The sequence below is a fragment of the Heterodontus francisci genome, chromosome 19 (assembly GCF_036365525.1).
Source record: "Heterodontus francisci isolate sHetFra1 chromosome 19, sHetFra1.hap1, whole genome shotgun sequence".
Lineage (NCBI taxonomy): Eukaryota > Metazoa > Chordata > Chondrichthyes > Heterodontiformes > Heterodontidae > Heterodontus > Heterodontus francisci.
Window position 1 is genome coordinate 42,766,960 of NC_090389.1, and position 20,355 is coordinate 42,787,314.

Genomic DNA, 20,355 nt, shown 5'->3' on the forward strand with positions numbered 1-20,355 from the left:
GAAAGTTGAGATGAGGCGGCGAAGCAGAACAAGAGTCACACATAGATCGTTGTATTATAGTGAATAGCACTGGCATGTTAGAGGGAGACATCTCGCTTAGATCATTTCCATTTTAAGAACAAGTGTCTAAATTTTACGATCGATTGTCAGTACCTGTGGGGAGTCTACAGTGATCTTACTACTTTATGGAGAAATTAATTTCATGGGGCATACCTAGTGTATATGTGTTAGTGTGTGACTGCGTTAGTGTTTTTATTCGTGTGTGTCAGCGTGAGTGTTGGTGTTACTGTGTTTGTGTGTATTAGTGTGTGACTTAGTGTGTGTGTGTGTGTGTGTGTCAGTGTGTATCAATGTGTGTAAGTGTATGTATGTGTTAGTGTGTGCGTGTCAATGTGTCACTGTGTGTCAATGTGTGTATGTCAGTGTGTGTGTTAGTGTGTCTGTTAAAGTATATGTATGTTAGTATGTCTTTGTTAGTGTCTTTGTGTTACGGGTTTGTGTGTGTGCATTACTATGTGCTTACTGTGCATGTGGATTAGTATGTTATTGTGTGTTAGGGGTGAGTGTATGTGTTAGTGTGTGTTTTTAGTGTATTTGTGTGTTAGTGTGTGACTGTTAGTGTGTAAGCATGTTATTACATGTGCGTATTAATAATACCTGTTATTTTATGACTGTATGCGTGCGAATTTCCTTATTGACTATTTAACTTGTATCATTGTTGGGAAGGGGAAGTTATTTTAAGGATGTCCTATCAATCTGCATTCATTAAAGATTAACCACACATCTAGCTGTTTTCTGGTGTAAGTGGTGTGGCAGATGACAAAAATTCTTAAGAAATCCAACCCCTGGGCTGGGAAATTCGTGAGTTTCGCTGTTGAGCCTGTCCGGATCTGAGGAGAAAGCACCGCTTAAAGGTCACTTCACCCAAGTGTACCGATCAATAATAAAGTCAACGGAGGCGACTGGCTGTTCGATAAACGATAACGGCCCCTCACATGACCACAGCACATAGTTATGGACCGCGATGCTTTTTAATGCAATGAACGGTTCTGACGGATAGAGACCCCGAGCCTGTTATTTGCTCGTGTTGAAATATAATTGATCGGAGTGTGACCGGGGCTTGGGGGCTTTGTGATTGACGCCTCTCGACTCAACGAGCGCTGGAGGTTTTGCCAAGCGGGATTCACAGGAGGGTTTGTGCCGCTTTAATTCTCATTGACAGGTGCATTACCACGCTATCAGAACTGCTTTATACCACAGAGATTACCTCCCACCTTCAAATACTCATCAAACCGCACTTTCTTATGGATTCTATCAACTGGGGCTTCTGCCTTTCGCCCTTTATCAGATCATTAATCCCTCAGTTTTCGGCAGATCGGCGGCTCCGCCAAAGGCTACAGTTTTTCATGTTATTCTGTCGGTGTGCTTTAGTGCAGGTGGCACGGACTCACTTCAACATCCGGTTCTTCAATATTTGATCTCCACTTGTAAATGTTACACAATTTCTGTGACAAATCGCCGTGCTGGTTAGCATTCTGTGGAATGATTATTTCATACACCTCAAAACTCCCTCCCACTCCTTCCCCATTCTTTTGTTCAGTTCTTCTCGTTTCCCAACTTATTCCCCCCTCCCCCCTCTCCCACCCATCCCACAATCCCCCCTCCCTACACACTTGAATTTATAGAACAGCGGGACGCTCATGCCATTATCATGGTCATTTCCCCCTCACAATGTAGCTCGATAATAAATGTCAGTCTCTGCGCACCAGGGGCTGTTCCCAGGAACCCTGGGCGGCATTAATCGCAGTTTTTTTTTCGAGACACAGTTGAAGGGATTTGAATGGACCGGATTAACGGCTGGAATTTAGGCTGAGATACTGGAGAGAGTCGGATCAGTATTGATCCAGACTCAGAAAGGAATGGAAATGAAACCCTTTAAGCCGATTTAATCAAATCCAAGTCATTGTTGTATAAGATTTTATGGATTGAAATGACGAATTGGTGGAAGTGGCCCATTGTCAAATCAAAGCAAACGGGTCCTTTCCATCAGGTTTTGACCAATTCAGATATAGAAAATAGCCAGACCGGACCCAAATCTGTAATACCCGACATAAATAGTATCTCGTTATTCGTTAATCGAGTTTCCCTAATGTTTCAGCTATAATATTCATACACACACAGTTATATAGCTATAGTGTCAACATAAGTTAGAATATGTGTCACATATATAATTACAGTTACAGTTCAGTAGAACATATTTATCACATGCATGCATTACCATCACCTCTATAATCGAGATTTCCATTCACTTACAGTACCATCAGAGGTGCACAGAAGCCTTTTGTCATGCTGTCACGTGTACATATTACAATCACAAACTTTGTCTTCATGCATTACACATGTATATTGCAATCATACATATATGCATTACATGAATATGTTAATAGGATCTAGACATAGCCAAACAAATAATCCACTCGTATGTAATTCATGCCAGCTACTCAATAATTGCACCCACAGGACACGCAATCTCATTGTCCAGTAATATTGATGCTTCTTGGAAAAAGCACAAGACAAGTAAATAAATCAAGTAATCAGGGTCTTAGGCCAAAACTTTTCACTCCACGATCTAGCTAGCATGCCGAAGCGCTGTGTCGAACGGCAGGCAGCTGGATTTGCCCGTGACGTTGGTAAACACAGTCGTTCTGAGTGACATGAGGCCCACAGGAAATCTCTTTGGAGTTTAAAGAAAGAGAAGGGAAGGCGTTGTAATTACAACCGCTGGCGGCTTCCACCTGGAGAAGCCGTTCCAGTGTTCCCGTGCTAATTGCAGTCGTCCTGCCCTTCACTGCGAGCGAACTTCTGATACTCCAGACACTCTCAGCATTCGCCGTCTTGGATAATTATTGACAACTCTGTCACCCTTTACCGACTATTAAAATTCGACAATTCATCCGCTCCTAATTCTGCAAATTCCACATCACAATAATTACAGGGCAGTGGAAGACTTTGTCTTCAAAGATACTCTTTTAGCTCAGTCAGTCAGATGAAATTCTAATCTTAATTTATGCAGAATCAATAGTAATAATAGTTACATGATATTTTATTGGACAACTTCATCAAAACTGAAAGAAATAAGCCACGTGAGGAACCAGTACATGATGTGATTAGGGACTGTGTTGGCAGGCTTAAGCTTCCAGATACATGTCATTTGGTAATCAATTTCTCTCTATCAATTTGTTGGATTTCAGGAAACTGAAGTAATTGTGGAAGGAAGTTACCTGTACAATGGGCAGAATGTTAGCAAGGATCAAACGCTAGGGTCTTTTAAAACACATATCCCTGCCCCGTGGCAACAGCTACAATTTATACTGGGCCACTATCTGTTTACAGTCATACAATTTAGTCGCTATTTACACGCTTTGCGATATAGGATCCAATAATAGATGAAGATTTATATATATGGGTTGTATAACATTACAGCAAATTGTGTATTTCTATCTGCAACGGCTGAAATCATGATAACAAGTAACTAAAAATACAAATGTACCAGTGTACAGTGCAGATTTTTATTTATACATTTATTTGTTGCACGTTTTCATCTTGTGGGCTACTTTCTACATACTTCATGCCATTTTAATTCTTTGTGATTTTTTTCTGCAACGTTTTTTATTCTCGCGTGTGACACTGTTGCCGTGCAATGATTTTCGAGTCGTGCAGTGTAACGTTGAATCCACCAGAGGGCGACAATGTCACACCACTCGATGTGATGCTGGTGAATGGGTCTGTGTTAATCTCAAATAAAAACAGAAAATGCTGGAAATACTCAGCAGGTCAGACAGCATCAGTGGAGGGAGAAGCAGAATTAACATTTCAGGTCGATGTCTGTTCGTCATGTCTTCTTTACTACGTATTATTTATTAACCTAGAATCATAGAATGGTTACAGTACAGAAGGAGGCCATTCGACACATCGTGCCCGTGTCTGTAAGAGCACCTCAGCTAGTTCCACACCCCGTCTTTTCACCGTGGCTTTTTCTCTTCAGATAATTATACAATTCCCTTTTGAAGGCCATGATTGAATCTGCCTCCATCGTCCTTTCAGGCAGTGCACCCCAGATTCTAACCACTCGTGGCTAAAAATGTTTTACCCCATGTCGCCTTTGGTTCTTTTGTAATTCACCTTAAATTGGTGTTCTCTGATTCTGGATTCTTCCTCAAATGGGAACAGTTTCTCCCTATCTACTCTGTTCAGACCCTCATGATTTTAAACACCTTTATCAAATCTTCTCTCAACCTTCTCTTCTAAAGAGAACAGCCCCAGCTCCTCCAATCTATCCTCATAACTGAAGTCCCTCATCCCTGGAACTGTTCTCGTAAATCTTTTCTGCATCCTCTCTAATGCCTTCACATCCTTCCTGAAGTGTGGTGCCCAGAATTGCAAGCAATACTCCAGTTGAGGCTGAACCAGTGCTTTTTAAAGTTTCACAATAACGTCCTTGCTTTTGTGCTGTACACTCCTATGTACAAAGCCCAGGATCCTGTATGCCTTACTGACTGCTTTTTCAACCTGACCTGCTACTTTCAACAATTTGTGCTCATATACCCCCAGGTCTTTCTCTTCCTGCACCCACTTTAGAATTGTGCCCTTTAGTTTATATTGACTCTCCTCGCTCTTCCTACCAAAATGTATCACTTGACATTTCTCTGCATTAAACTTCATCTGCCACATGTCCACCCATTCCAACAGCCTGTCTATGTCTTCTTGAAGTTTATCACTATCCTCCTCACAGTTCACAATACTTCGACGTTTTGCGCCATCTGCAAATTTTGAACTTGTGTCTTGTGAACCAAAGTTTAGGTCATTGATATAGATCAAGAAAAGCAGTGGTCCTAATACTGACCCCAAATATCATCCTCCAGTCTGAGAAACAACCGTTCACCACTACTCTCCACATTTCTACCAAATATTCTGTTCCTTTCTTTAAAAATTGTATTATTTGGATCATAATCAGTTTCTATTCAAGTTTAGCAGGTCTGGCAACATCTGTGGAGAGGGAAGCAGAGTTAACGTTTCAGGTCTGTGACCTTTCACAGATGCTGCCTGACCTGCTGAGTATTTCCAGCATTTTCCGTTTTTATTTCCGATATCCAGCATCTGCAGTATTTTACTTTTCTATTTAAGTTGATCTTTTTTCATTGTTGTAATCCATTAAATCCAAAGACTTTGAATGCACAAAAAACATTTTATTTGTCGTGGGCGGGGCGGGAGGGAGGGAGGATGGGGACATTCCCACTTTAAACCTATCAATGGTCCAAACAGATGAAAGCATTTAATGTCTAGCACCTCAAGTTGCCTTTCATCTACTTTTAAGTTCCGTACATTGAAGTGAACTTTGCCATTTATTTTATAGGCAGCTACATCAGATGGATAGTGTTGACACTTGTAGTGTGTTTGATAATCCTAAACTCGAAATCAGGAGTGAAGAAATCTCGTGACTCTGAACCTGATGCCTCCATGCCCCCCCCCCCAAATAGAGTAAGGCAGGCATAATCCTTCATTCTTTTGTGGCCTCAACAATTCACTAATTTAAGGTAACAATATTTTATAGTATTGTATTCTATGAGAGCAGAGCCATATGATATAATCAATAGGCCCTGAAGGTTTAACCCAGTCACAAATCTATCACCTGCACTGCTCATTTACCACAAGAAAGAGTTCACCAGAAGCAGGAACATGGATGTCAGGGTTCTTCAGTGCGAGGGGACTGGTACATATTTTGTTCGACCCGTAGCCTGACTGCAGGGGATAATATTCGCCTGTCATGATGCCGACTCACAGACGGACAAAATCCTCGGAAGCCAAAGAGTTTCAGTTTCTCTCATAAATGTCTCGCCTGAGTAAATTATAATCCCGGATCACGCCTCAGTAACTATTTCTGCAGTTGAGCATAAAACAAATTCTTGACGCAGGTTCAATAACTCATTACTATAGGATCTTGTTTCTCAAGAAGTGGATTCTAAAGTAAATAATCTCGCTACTGTCAATGTGTGATCCATAATCTTCAATCTTTTATCTGGGAAGCCCTCAAAATGATTAGGAGGGAAATATAATTGGATTTACATCGACCCAGACGAGGAAGAGATCTGGAAAAAATAATAAATGTGCAAATCATGGTTAAGGATTAAGATGATGCTTTAAAATAATCATTGGGATTTACTATTGGACGAACAGTACAAGGTAAATATACCTGTAATGAAGCATGGCAATATAAGGCTACCTACAATAGTGTTATCTTGCGTATTCTTGGAGCGTGTATTGTATCTTTGGTTAAAAAAATGTACTTTTATAAATAAAACTACACCACATGGTGACTGGCTTCTTGATCAGTGGTTTCATCTTTATAGCTTCCGACATAGAAACATGACATTTCTTCATTTTCGCTTGGATCCGAATATCTCAAGAGCTGAGATTAAATGGATATCATTTACACACTGAATGGAATCCGAGAACTGTCACCTGATTAAGAGACTCCCTTATAGCAAGTTTAAAAAAATAAGCTTAGAAATTGTGTTAACACAATTAATAAAATTAACAAGACAATTAGATACAGGCTATGATAATTTGTATTCTCCCAATGAATTATTTTATTATGGAACCATATTGCAGGCTGTTCCATTTGCCCTAATGGAGCAGGTGGAATTTGCACTCTTTGGCTGGAATGTTCCAGGCCCTTTGGAAGTGGTTGGGACCGGGAACGTGGTGGAAAAACCTATTGGAATGGCTCCCCAGTGAAGTCCCACCTCCTGCCCAGTGGAGGCGAGCAGGCAAGCAATGTAAATAGGGCCTCAATCAAGGGCCATTTTCTAACATTCATGGAATTTGCCAGGTGTTGCACAGACTGTGTCGGGAACTTGACAACGCTTCGGATGTGGCCTCTCAGCGGGAGATCAGAGGCCCATTGGAGACTGAATGAAGGGGAGAGTTCTCCCTCCACTCTGAGGCCTCTCACAGTTCCGGATCTTGTTTTTTTTAAACTGAGTTTGAAGCCTTTTTGGGGCGCCTGCAGGTGCAGCGCTGACCCCAGCAGAGTCGGGTCCCCGAAATGGTCTCAACACCCGAAAAGAAGATTCGGCGCCTTAACATGCGACTAAAATGATATGGAGTGAAAGCAAGTATAAACCCTTAATCATGAAACTGAGGAAATGGAGGTTTTATCGCAGTAATTCTAAAGTCCATTATAGACTCAACACAATCTCTGGAAATTGCCAAATCCTAACCAGGCTGTTTACCAGACATTCAGTCAGAATACCATATCTTCGCCACATTTTCCTTGGTCTTACTCTTCCAAAAATTAAAGATTCGCCCCTATAAATTGAAATAACCGGTATTTGGAGATGATTGAGTACAATGTTTTCGGATTCGCTAAGTAGTTTTTGAGAAGACGTGATGTATAGCAGCTATGATTCTATCTTCTTGTTAGATGTGACTATTAAAATAGTTACCAGAAATAGCAACATGTTTTGTCAGTAATCAGTGATTGTCATTTGGGCTTTGTGAAGTGTAGAATATTATCAGTTCCAGTAATCATGGGTATCTAGTGTTAAGTATAAAATGTATTGGTCACTTGGGACATCTATCACAGGGACTTGAAGTAACACCTTTTTGGCCTAATGTTTAGGTCTTTGATATGATTTATGTTAAGGTGCTCACTAAAATGTACGGACCCAAGTGTAATATGTACACTTTGGTGAATGAGTCTCTGTAGCATGTAATATTAAAAGTTTAATTTCAGTCCCCCCTGGCTCTGCTAAAAAAAGGAATGGGCAGGAACGATCTGTGTCTCCACCTTCTTGCTTTTCTACCCTGCAAGAGGGGTAAGGGCAAATAGCGGGTCTACCCCTCCAAGCTCTTTGGGTAAAAGGTGAGAATACAGACACTGTACGTTAACTACATCCTTGTTCTCTGCAAGCTCCCACCTGTTTTTCCCCAAAAATATTCTTTACCCATAAAATTTATAAAAATACATTACATAACAGTTCAAATTTGATATTACATAAAATGCTATACAGATCAGTTTCTTTCAATACAGTACATGAGGTGGCATGACACTTGCAATTACTGGTTATATTTACAAAGTACATTTACATTTCCTGTCCGATATTCTATGGTGTCTCCTTTTTTTCCCCAAAAATATATAAAAATATTCATAAAATTTGTAAAAATACACTATGTAACAATTCAGATTTGACATTACATAAAGTGTAATACAGATCAGTTTTTTGCAATACAGTACCAATAAAAGTACAGTTCCTCCCACCACTGGTGGCAGAGCTTTCAACCACCTCAGTTTGTCTTCCCGCAACTCCCTCCTTAAACCTTTCCAGCTTTTATTTCTCACCACACACCTGAAGACTTCTTTAAACCTATCTTTTGAACCAAGATTTCAGTTGCTTCTCGTGACTCTTAGTGTGTTCCTTTTTTATATTTCGCTCTCTAAAGCACTTTTAAACATTTTTCTCCATCATACTTCAGGTGTAATATGTTTCTATAAGCAAATTTAGAGTCATATTTGGACCTGATTAGCGCAAAAATTTCAAACGCTTCGAACAGCAGCAAATCACAAATGAACAGGTAAGAACTCTGTGAATCAGCAATTGGTAAACATCCGAAAACCAATCAAAAATGAGCAGTCAGCAATGAATACTAAAAACAAAACTGAATCATTTATCATATACTCTGAAAGTGCATTTGGCTGCCACCAAGATGAATATTTAATAATGGAATAAGGTTTGTAACATCATAAAGACACAAAATACAACATTTTCAAAGTATGACTACTATTGCCTGCATAATAACATTTTCTGTATTAAATGTGCCTTTTGTATTGTTTTCCATCATAGGCCTCTGCCTATATGAGAAGCCTGAACCTTGGGTTTCTAGACATATTGATGACAACTGAAGAGATTAAACAGGGTTGCAGCCGACAGCACTCACTGTGCACCTTTGCCTACAACTTCTAGAAACTTTTATGATTAACAGCAGAGCTGACCATTCACTGAGAACACCAGGACTTGCTGCTTATAAGTCCTTCTGAAAGAAAATTTCTAAGAATAAAACTCCCAGGGAAGCTACATTTGTGAGTAGCAGAATTTTTTTATTCTTCCATGGGATGTGAGTGTTGCTGGCAAGGCCAACATTTATTTCCCATCCCTAATTGCCCCTGAGAAGGTGGTGGTGAGCTGCCTTCTTGAACCGTTGCAGTTCATGTGGTGTAGGCACACCCACAGTGCTGTTAGGGAGGGAGTTCCAGGATTTTGATGCAGCAATAGTGAAGTAATGCTGATATATTTCCAAGTCAGGATGGTATGTGACTTGGAGGGGAACTCAGGTGGTGATGTTCTCATGCATTTGCTGCCCTTGTTCTTCTAGGTGGTAGAGGTCACAGGTTTGGAAGGTGCTGTCGATGAAGCCTTGGTGAGTTGCTGCAGTGCATCTTTATTGTACAGAAAATCAGAAAAAGGTAAAATAGGATTTTCAGTTTATGTTTATCTGAGATAGTTTGAAAATCAAAATTGGTATATGCCATATTCTAACTGAATTCCCACAAATACAGCTGGCAAGTACTGTCAGACAACGGAGCCCAAATGTAGCTGAGTATCTGAAATTAGCAAGTAAAGAATCCCTTGGTACAGGTCTTTACATTTAGTCATGTCATTAAAATGATTAAAATAATAGTTTTTCTGTTATATATGTTTATACTTGAACTCAAAAGCAACTATTTTCTGTATAGCCAAATAGTAAGCTCGAGAAGGACTGTAATATTATTCGAGTTTGTAGGAAGGCTCTAAATTAAAGCTCTGTGTTTAATATATAAACTCGAATGCAACATTTTGGTATGAAGGAAAGATGCAAATTAGTTAATCTTTTCTTCAGTTTTATATGTTTCTTGGCATTCATTGTTAGAAAAACCTGTGCCCTACCAACAACAAAATAAATTTACCTCCCTTTACATAATACATGCAGAGATTTATATTTATTCAGTGGGTTAGAAAGTAATATTTAATAATTTAATAATTACTAATCACAAAACACAGACCATTCCTGAGGGGGTCTCTTACAAACGTCTGCCTAAATTATTTCAGTGGGGAAGCTCCATCTCTTGCATGACTGTAACCTCTGATGCTATGACAAATGTAAGAAGATATGTTAGGCTATAAATTTAAAAGGAATGCACTGATCTTTCATACTGAATACGAATCATATTACAACAACCTTTGCAAATGGCTGTAGATTGATTTTATCAAACCGTTATGAAAGAAAATTAAAGTTGTATTAAAAGGCTATTGAAAATGGGGTCTATATAAAAATAGAACATTTCCAGTAAATTGATGTAGTTGTTTATAACATGCCTTTCTAGGGCTGATCTTTCACTCCTGGGCCACCAAGAAGTAACACTCGCAAGCAAGCACTTTGTAGGAAATTGTGGACTCACAGCTTCTGATTTTCTGTTCCTTTATTCTAATAGGTGAAATGTCGGACTTTGCGCCTGTGATATGTTCCCTGTGAGTCTCACTCCTGTTGGGAGCATGGAACTGTGGAATTAATTTTCCTGTCTCGCTTCTTTGTTACATGTACCTGTGTTCTATATGTGAAATGAGGTAATGATTTACCTAAGAAAAAAAAAATAGAAAAGTTCCCAGAATGCACAGAAGCTCGAGGAAAAATAGGTTATAATTATTGGCTAAATTAATGTAAAACTTTTTTTTCTATTTCTGATAATTACATAGAGATTGCAGCACAGAACCAGGCAGTGGTTTGCTGTTTAAATATTTTTGTACCTGCTACACTGAATTTATCCTCACTGAACTATTGGGGTTTGAGTGCAAAAGGTTTTATGTGGAAGAAGGTTGACTATTTCAATTAAGTTTTGTTCAAGTCAATCAGCCAGGAAATACTTAGATCTCATGTTTCTTAGCTGAGAATCACATATCTTTATTTAACAAAATACACTTTTACAAATAGTCACATTTTGTGGTGTTTTTTGCAACTAAATTATGATTTATATGAAGTACTAGGAACTTCATTAACGTAAACTTTCATTAAGCAAATAGCATTGCAAAACTTAGTAAAGACTTGGGCAGAGTAGGTGATAAATGACTTACATTTTATCACCTGATAAATTATTTGGCCGAAGCAAAAATACAAAAAACAAGTTAAATGGCAGGGAAATTACTCTGGGAGTTCTCCTCGAAGGGATAGAATGTGAAACTGTTCTGTTGCATGGAGCAGCATTCTTCATGAAGCACTTCACATATAGATGGGTAAATAATGTAAGAAGGCTGATTACTTTCATGTTTAGGGAGCTTTTAAGAGTTTGAGTGTCAACACTGATTGAGAATATGATAAATAATCTACAGTACATTTTCAGCAACTGTTCTCTCAGCACTTCACTGTCACTAGGATACAGTGACTCACTGGAAAGCCATTCAGCAGGAATTTTTTGTCAAGGGTGAGCACCCCCCCCCCCCCCAACTCTTTTTTTTAAGAAAAAAAAAATCTTCCCCTTGATTTCCCCGTGTCGTGCACTATCACCAGTTTAAGGATCAGGCAAATGGCTGTCTCCCAGATTTCTGAGTGAAGGTTGCAAAAGACAGCAGATGATCCTGGTAGGGTGCAGGAAGGGGAGTGAGGGGAGCTGGTAGTAGGATACATGGACATTTTCTAGACTGGCATTGATGAGATTGGAAACTTGGCATGCACAGAACTGAAAGAATGAGCAATAGCTTATCCCAAGATAAGAGTTTGTCAGGTTTCTGTGTATACTGACATTGTGTAACTGTGGAAATTTCATTTGCTAGTATTTCTAGTTAAACCATAAATGGACTCTTTTAGAATGCTTCCAATTTAGTTTGGAATATCAAATAGAGAAAACATTTACAAATGTATTTGCAATGTCACTGGTACAGTTCTGAATTTTTGCAGCACTTATATTTGTGTGCATAGTCTTATACAATCATGGAATGGTTACAGCACAGGAGGCCATTTGGCCCTTCATGGCCTTGCTAGCTCCCTGGAAGGGCAACTCATCTAGTCCCACTCCCCCACCTTTTGCCCATAGCCTTGCAATTTTTTTTTGCTTCAGGTAAGAGAGAATCCAACCATCTCCCCTTGATGTTCAATGGCATTACCATCGCTGAATCCCCCACTATCAACATTCTGGAGGTTACCATTGACCAGAAATTGAACTGGACCAGCCATATAAGCACTGTGGCTACAAGAACAGGTCAGAGGTTGGGAATTCCATGGCGAGCAACTCAACTCATGACTCCTCAAAGACTGTCCACCATCTACAAGGCACAAATCAGGAGTGTGATGGAATACTCTCCACTTGCCTGGATGAGTGCAGCTCCAACAACACTCAAGAAGCTCGACACCATCCAGGAAAAAGCAAACTGCTTGATTGGCACCCCATCCACCACCTTCAACATTCACTCCCTCCACCACCGACCCACAGTTGCAGCAGTGTGTACCATCTACAAGATGCACTGCAGCAACTCACCTAGGCTCCTTCGACAGCATCTTCCAAACCCGCGACCTCTAACACCTAGAAGGACAAGGGCAGCAGATGCATGGGAACACCACCACCTGCAAGTTCCCCTCCAAGCTGTGCACCATCCTGACTTGGAACTGTCACTGGGTCAAAATCCTGGAACTCCCTAACAGCAATGTGGGTGTACCTACACCACATTGACTGCAGCTGTTCAAGAAGGCAGCTCACCTTCTCAAGGGCAATTAGGGATGGGCAATAAATGCTGGTCTAGCTAGTGATACCCAAATCCTGTGAAAGAATAAAAAAAAAATTATCCGATTCTGTTTTGAAGACTTCAATTGAATCTGCCTCCGCCACACTCTCAGGCAGATCATTCCAGATTCTAACCACATGCTGCGTAAAGTAGTTTATCCTCATGTTGCTGTTGCTTCTTTTACCGATCACCTTAAATCAGTGTCCTCTGGTTCTCGATCCTTCTGCCAATGGGAACAGTTTCTCCCTATCTACTCTGTCCAGACCCCTCATGATTTTGAACACCTCTATGAAATCTCCTCTTAATCTTCTCTTCTCCGAGGAGAACAGGCAATCTTCTCCAATCTATCCAGCAGTTTGTATAAGCAGACCAAAACTCTTATGAACTAAAACCTGTCTCTTTATTCTCCACTCTGTACAGGCTACTGTGCACATACTTAACAATTAATCCCAAACATTCTTGTTAACTTGGAAAATATGTGTGCTGTACATCACATTTTTCTGTCACCTCAAAAGGTAGAATAACTTCACCAGATCAGTGTGAAGAGGCTAAAGTTCTTGATCTAGTTGATTTATAGAAGAAAAAATATACAGAAGCAAAGAGTCACAGCAAGATATTAAAATAGTACAATAATTAAATATATGAGCTCTGTATGCACGACTTGATGTCCCATGGCATTACTCATGGTGAATTGGAAGTTTTATGAGAACACAGCTATTATGCCTGTTATCAGGGATATTGATTCATCAATATTGGGGAAGCCTGGGATCTAGCAGCACTGGGAAGTGATCTGAGCTCTGGCATTTTTGGGCTGTGGTGTGGTAGTACTTTTGGGGAGGACCTTGAGTTTTTGGGTGCACTGGGAAGGCGATTATGGGGGGAAAGGAACATGTCTTGTAACTGGACTCATTAGGAGTGTTTTCTGGAATTTGTGAGTATTCGGGAGACAGGTCCAGGCATTTGGATCTGGTGTTTGGAGTGGTCCTAGGAGGTGGGGGAATGGTGGTCCTATAGTTTGGCAGCATTAGAGGGAGACCCAGGATCTAGCAACACTGGCAGGTTACTGTAGAGGTTTGTGAGCACTGGAAAGGTTCCAAGATCTGGATATTGGGGGGAAGGGGAGTAAGTCTTGTGGATGGTGGCCTTGGATGTTGTTAACATTAACAGAGTATTATTGAAGGGAAAAGTGAGTAGTCTGTAAGAGAAAATGAGCAGTTATTAATGTTTTAAATGTGAACCTTATCTGAAATAAAAGTTTTGAGAATCCAATCTTCTGTTTGCTTTGAAGTCTTTTGAAAAAAAGAATTGACATCCTTACAGGATGAGAGCAAACGCCCGTTCACTTCCACTGAGAGAATCCCATTGATGTATGCTCAGAAATTTGTCAAACTGCACATGCTCAGAATCCACAAATGTGGTTGGTGGCTGCCTTCAGTTGTTCATGGGCAAAGTATCCAGTCGAAGCCTGGGTTTTGAGACTAGGCATGGGTTTTGAGATTGGACTGGATTTTACCAGCCCTCTGGGGATGGGCTGGGAGGTGGGTGGAGATGTAAAATGACGAGGGAAGGCAAGGGGTGGAGTGCCCATCATCCTTCTGCCGTCATGCCATTTTACCAGTGGCAGGGAAAGTGGAGGATGGCCCTCCCATTCAGAAATCAATTGAGCCACTTAAGTGGCCAATTAAAGGCATCCTCCCATCTCCACTGGCATTTTCCAATGGTGGGTGTGGCCTTTTCTTTTGTTAAAAATCTTATTTTGGACAATAGAAATTTCAATAAATGAAAAAAAGTAGATGGAAATGTTTTCAAAAAACAATTTGATTAGATCACCTTCTTTCTTTTATTGATATGTTTCTTAATTGTTTATTCAGGATTGTTGTTTTCACAAGTCTTCAGCAGTTTCTCATTGGCCGTTTCTTTTAGCTACTTTCCTTGCCTTTCTCTGTTCCCTACCTCTTCAGTTCTGATATGTTGCTGTTTTACTTTGAGCCCCAGTCAACAAAGTATAATGGAGAGATTTTAACTGGGAAAATGTTACAGGAAGTAAAGAATACCTACATGAAGTAACATTGTCAAAATGTTTAATATATTACAAGTAGATCTCCTGTGGTGTTATTCATGGTGAATTCTCTGCCTCTTTGATCTTTGTGACTCTTCATTCTGTTCCTCTGACCATGCTTTGCTCCTGATCGTACTCTCTGACCTTAGATCTATTTACATGATCTTTCCTTTCTATTTCTCCCTTATCTCTTCTTTCCTTGCCCTGATCGTTCTCTTCCCCCCCCCCCCCCCACCCCCCCCACCCCCATATCTCTGGATGATTTCTTTCACCCATCTGTCTCTCCACCATTTCCATTAGTAGACTGCTTTGGCACATGACTGCAATTGGAAAGCACAACTTTCTCTGTGTGGTTGAAATGGAATCTGCACATGAAACATCTCTTTTTCAGTAAAGAACCTATAATCTGTTTAACTTTGGGACAAAGGCTTACTGGCATTTTGAACTAATTCAATTTTCTAAGGAAGGACTTGATGGTACAACAACTTTAAGATGACATTATATATGCTGTTAAAAAAAATTGCTGTAAAGACACAGTAGGTCAGTCAGCACCTGTAAAAAGAAAAAGAAACCACATACACCCTTCCTCAGAATTGAAAGCTGAAACATAAAAATGGCTCTGTATAGGTGAAAGAGAAAAAGAGAAGACAACAGATACTGCAATTACAGACGGGAAGTTAATGGGCTCAATGAACTGCAAACTGCTCAATATAAAGGCAAGGACCTGTTAGGTGGTAGAAAAAAATCACCTTGTGAAGCAATGAAAGACATTAGAAGAACAAATACATGAGTTAATAGGTAAAATGGAGAAAAATAGGTGAGAAGCCCTGAGTCATGTGCTGCTGCTGCTCCATCCTGGATCATTGGATAATATTAAGGAGTGACGGTCTTGACTGATTTTATTTTCTCCCCTCTCCATCCCAGGAGCATTGTGGCCAATTGTAACAGCCCAACTACTGTCCCAGCTGGGATTACTTGACTCTGCACACCGAAGAGTAGCCCTGGGACTTTCATTTGTTCCTTTTTCATTGTTTGCACTGGAACTTCTTCCCTCTTAATGAAATACCTTCATTTTTTTCTTTCTTTGACTCTACTGAGAATTGATTAAAATTATTGGTCATTTTCACTGGCACTGAACAAACAAACCAAACCTCTTTACCTGTCTGAAAAAAAACAAAGCAGATTTCTGCAGGGCAAGAAAAGTGAGCAGATGAATGAGCTTGAAAGCCCATCTAGATAAATGGAAATATGAAATCTCCATGAGAGAGAAACACTTCTTTTCCTGCCTGTTTTCCATGTGGAATACCTCTGGAACTTTCGAACTGCAGGGCAGGAGTTGGCAACAATGATACCACCCTTCCTAATTGGCACATACAGTTTTTTAAGTGGTGTGGCATTTTGCCTTTAATTATATATTGGGAATATGTATTAGTTCTGCCTGACTTATGAATAGCCCAGAATAATGTGGCTATGAATGCTGTAAATTTGATTTCAGAAATATTCTTGTCAACTGTGAGCATTTCAACTGTACCAGGTATCCACCAAAGTTTGTGCTGTATCCTGGTTTGCTTGCCTCAGCTCATGGACAAAGTAAACAATATTTCAAATGTAGCTTAAGACATAATACACACCCAAAGTGAAACTTAAGGGCTTCAATTCACTTTAAATATTTGTCAGGTAGACAATGAAAGACAGTGAATTTAACAAAATAATCTGTCTGCTGACCCCATGCATTGGATGGGTAGAATTCGGATCTGCTGTCGGGACTGGAATGAGGCTTTCTGTAAAAATTTAAATGTCAGTTGATTTTGTTAATTTGGGAGTCAGTGGGCAACTTCTGCTTTTCTCAATTGTGAGTGTCAGAACAGCCTGATTAAAATGGAACATTTGAAAGGTATGACAATTATAATCTTATCACATAGATTCTTATAATGGACACACTGTTAATTGAGATTTTTGGTTAAAGGGAACATTTACTCAGGTATTGTTCATTCCCTCTGTCTGGAATGGGAAAACTGCTTGCACTGGCAGAACTCCAAGCATCATTGGAACTTACTCACAAATGGATTAAAAAGTGGAAGTGTATATTATGAAATTTATTTTATCTGTCTGTGCATTCAGTCTGTCACCTCTGTCATGATCACTGAATTACAGTTAATTTTCATCTTCCTCACTGACCAAGTGTTTATGCATATGTTTTTCTCCTTTGTAATTGCTTTTTTTAAACTTTCATTATTACACAGAACCTTTCTCACTCATTTTAATTTTCTCCCCAATCACAATCCAGCAAACTAAATTCTTTGAGATAAGGCTGTTCTGAGAGTTCCTCACCTATTCCATTCGATGCCTAAGAGATCGCTATTTTGAAGAGCAGAGGAGTTCTCCTTGGTGTCCTGGCCAATATTTATCCCTCAAAATTCATCCGGCACACTCCTTGCTGGTCTCCCGCATTCTGTCCCCCATGGACTTGGGGTCATCCAGAACTCGGCTGCCCGTGTTTTGGCTTGCACCAAGTCCCGTTCACCCGTCATCCCTGTGCTCGCTGACCTATATTGGCTCCTGGTCAAGCAATGTCTTGATTTAAAATTTTCATCCTTTTTTTCAAATCCCTCCATGGCTTCATCCCTCCCTATCTCTGCAGCCTCCTCCAGCCCCACAGCCCTCCGAGATATCTGTGCTCTTCTAATTCTGGCCTCTTGAGTATCCTCAATTTTAATTGCTCCACCATTTATGGCTGTGCTTTCAGTTGCCTAGGCCCTAAACTCCGGAATACCCTCCCTAAACCTTTCTGCCTTTAAACCTCACTTTCCTCCTTTAAGACACTCCTTAAAACCTACCTCTTTGACTAAACTTTTGTGACTTGGTGTCATATTTTGTTTTATAATTCTCTTGTGAAGTGCCTTGGGCCATTTTATTTCATTAAAGGCACTAAATAAATATAGGTTGTTGTTGTTCAACCAACAAAAAAGAACAGATTTTCTGGCCATTATCACATTGCTGTTCATGGGATCCAGCTGTGTGCAAATTGACCACTGAGTTTCCTACATTACAACAGTGATTACATTTCAAAAAGTACTTCATTGGCTGTAAAACACTTTGAGATGTCCTGAGATTGTGGAAAGCACTATATAAATCCATACCTTCCTTTATAACTCTAAACATAAAATGTCGCCTTCTTCTTAGGTAGTCCCTCAGGAACCCACTCCAGGGTTGTGGGTCATTAGGTGACTGAATAGTCCAATTCTGGATCCGCACACTGTGCCACAGGTTGGGCAGGTGGTGTTTGGTGAGGCGAGTGAATGGGATGCTCGAAATTCTGAACGCTTTTTCCGCTGTTTGCACTTGGTTGCTGCCCGGGCATGTCAACGTTGTTCGAACTGACTGGCACCTTCACGGATGCTTCTTCTCCATTTTGGGCGGTCTCAGGCAAGAGATTCCCACGAATCGGTGGTGATGTCACTTTTTTTCAGGGAAGATTTAAGGACATCCTCGTAGTGTTTCCTCTGCCCTCCTGGTAGCCTCTTGCTGTGACGGAGCTCAGAGTAGAAAGCTTGTTTTGGGAGTCTTGTGTCAGGAATGTGGACAATGTGGCCCACACAGCGTAACTGACTGGCCATGACCAGTGTCTTGATACTGGGGATGTTTGCCTGCGAGAGGACACTGATATTGGAGCTGCCACTGAATTTGCAGGATCTTGTGGAGGCACCACTGGTGATATCTCTCCAGGGCTTTGAGATGTCTGCTATCCAGTGTCCATGATTCCGACGTATACAGGAGGGCAGGTAACACTGTGCCTTGTAGACCAAGAGCTTGGTGCCAGGTTTGAGTCTTTGTCGTCAAACACTCTTTTCCTCAGACGACTGAAGACTGCGCTCGCACACTGGAGACGATGCTGAGTTTCATCGTGGATGTCTGCCCTTGCTGAGTGGAGGATCTCAAGGTATGGGAAGTGCTCCACATTGTCCAGTGGTTTGCCATGGATCTTGATAGTCAGGAGGCAGTATTGCACTGCGGGAGCAGGCTTATAGAGGACCTTTGCCTTCCGGATGTTTAGCTTAAGGCCCATTCTTTCATATGCCTCCGTGAATACATCAACGAGTGTTTGAAGCTCGGCCTCTGAGTGTGCGCGTACGCAAGCATTGTCAGCATACTGCAACTCGATGACAGAGGTTGGAGTGGCCTTGGTTCTGGAATGGAAGTGATGTAGGTTAAGTAGTTTGCCGCTTGTCCTGTAGAGTAGATCTATTCCCGCAGGGAGCTCCATGGCAATGAGGTGGAGTGTTGCGGCAATTGGTGCAATGACACAGCCTTGCTTGACCCCACTTTGCACTCGGATTGTGTCAGTGGCAGATCCGTTGGCAAGGATTACAGCTTGCATGTCGTCGTGCAGCAGGCAGAGGATGGTGACGAATTTCTCTGGGCTGCCAAATTTGAGGAGGATGTTCCATAATCCCTCCCAGTTGATAGAGTCAAAGGCCTTTGTGAAGTCAAAGAAGGCCATGTATAAAGGTTGCTGCTCCCGACATTTTTCTTGGAGTTGTCTTACTGTGAAGATCACTTCCACTGTGCCTCTTGATGGACGGAATCCACACTATGATTCTGGAAGGAGCTCTTCAGCCCTGGGGAAGAGGTAGTTGACAAGGACTCTTGCGATGATCTTCCCTGTGGCAGACAGCAGGGATACCCCTCTGTAGTTACCACAGTCAGTCTTGTTGCCTTTTTTGAAGATGGTCACAATTATTGGCGTCTCGGAGATCCCCTGGCATGCTCTCCTCCTTCCAGATGAGGGGGATGACCATGTATTTGTGTCAGGAGTGCCTCCCCGCCGAATTTTAGAATTTTGGTGGGAATCCTGTCTACGCTGGCGACCTTTTTTTTTTAACTATCAGGCTGGGATAGTGCTGAGGTCCTGGTGGGTAGCATGTTGTGGAATGTCATAGAGTAGTACAGCATAGAAACAGGCCCTTTGGCCCACCGCGTCCATGCCGACCATAATGCCTATCTATACTAATCCCACCTGCCTGCATTAATTCCATATCCCTCTATGCCTTGCTCATTCAAGTACCTGTCCAGATGCCTCTTAAATGTCGCTGCTGTTCCTGCCGCCACCACCTCCTCAGGCAGCTCATTCCAGATACCCACTATTCTCCATGTGAAAAGTTTACCCCTTTGATCCCCTTTAAACCTCCTCCCTCTCACCTTAAATCTATGCCCTCTAATTTTAGTCACCCCTACAGTGGGAAGCAGACTCTGACCATCTATGCTATCTATGCCTCTCATAATTCTATATACCTCTATCATGTCCCCTCTCAGCCTCCTTCGCTCCAGGGAAAACAGACCGAGCCTATCCAATCTCTCTTTATAACTCAAGCCCTCCAAACCAGGCAACATCCTTGTGAATCTTTTCTGCACCCTCTCTAGCTTAATCACATCTTTCCTGTAGTGTGGCGACCAGAACTGCACACAGTACTCCAAATGCGGCCTAACCAA

The 20,355-nt window shown here is 41.1% G+C and overlaps 1 protein-coding gene across 5 annotated transcripts in view; it reads left to right on the forward strand.

Moving 5' to 3' along the window:
• The window catches only part of LOC137380037 (chemokine-like protein TAFA-4), a 314,371-nt gene that overhangs the window by 980 nt on the left and 293,036 nt on the right, over positions 1-20,355 (forward strand). The window lies entirely within an intron of this gene.